The 1,147-nt window shown below is 43.2% G+C and overlaps 1 pseudogene; it reads right to left on the reverse strand.

Moving 5' to 3' along the window:
* Positions 1-321: 321 nt before the first annotated feature.
* On the reverse strand, positions 322-859 carry LOC110298377 (annotated as a pseudogene).
* Between the last annotated feature and the right edge of the window lie 288 nt (positions 860-1,147).

A 1,147-nucleotide genomic window follows, 5' to 3' on the forward strand; every position in this document is an offset into this window, starting at 1 on the left:
ATTAAAACTGCACTGTCAAGAATAGACAGCTGCCTCCTGGTGGTTAGCCATGACCTGTAAGAGGCCAGTGAACACAAACTGAAACACATTTGAGTCTTCTTGTTTCTGAGACAGTGATAGAATTTTCCCAGTGTTTAAGCATATTCATATGCCCAGTTATATAAATCTAAGTATAAAACCATTTAGTAGATTTGAGGCGACATGCCTGTATTTATGGAAAGTAAAACATTACTAATTAAGTCCAATCTTATCTTGAGAAAGGGAGAGCAGTGGTAGCGTGTATACAACTGGAATTGTTGCTTTAAAAAAGACCGTACCCACTTTATGACAAGTCAGTTTTACTTAAATCAGGACTGTCCAACAAGTACATTGTTAGCCATTCATGATCTGAATTTGGTGTATGAATTAAATTATGGTGTACATTAAAAGCCATGAGACATTTGTTTTGTAATAAATAAGGCAGTGGAATTACTCATTAGTAGCCTTTTTAAGATAAGCTATTAGGTCTGCCCTTTCTCCCTTCTTCTTNATTCCAGCGAAGATCATTTTTGTTCCAGGGATGTACTTCTTGGGATTCTCCAAGTACTCCATCAGGGTATCCTCTCCCCAGGTGATGCCTCTGTCCTTGTTGGCATCTGTGTAAGAGAATCCAGCAGCCTGGCCTGTCTTCCGCCCGAACAGACCATGGAGACCGAACAGACCATGGAGATTTGGTCCAGTCTTATGCTTGCCTCCCTTTTCCACAGTGTGGCACTGGGCACACTTCTGAACAAAAATCTTCTTGCCTTTTTCAACATCACCCATTTTTAATTCGTTCCGGGCTGGTCAACACCGCGAACGTTCGGACTCGAAGACAGACGTCCCGTGCTCTAGCCCAAGGACACGCCGGCCGGCGCCTATGTACCGGTCAGGCTCTGCTTTCATATGGCCTCTATCAACTTGTGATAATTACACTAAGAAAGAGATTCCTCCCGCCACGCTCTTTTGTTTTTGTTTTTTCCAGACAGGGTTTCTCTGTATAGTCCTGGCTGTCCTGGAACTCACTTTGTAGACCAGGCTGGCCTCTAACTCAGAAATCCACCTGCCTCTGCCTCCCGAGTGCTGGGATTAAAGGCGTCTAAGTTTTGTTTGTTGTTTTGTTTTGATA

Source organism: Mus caroli, chromosome 7 (assembly GCF_900094665.2).
Source record: "Mus caroli chromosome 7, CAROLI_EIJ_v1.1, whole genome shotgun sequence".
NCBI classification, from domain to species: domain Eukaryota; kingdom Metazoa; phylum Chordata; class Mammalia; order Rodentia; family Muridae; genus Mus; species Mus caroli.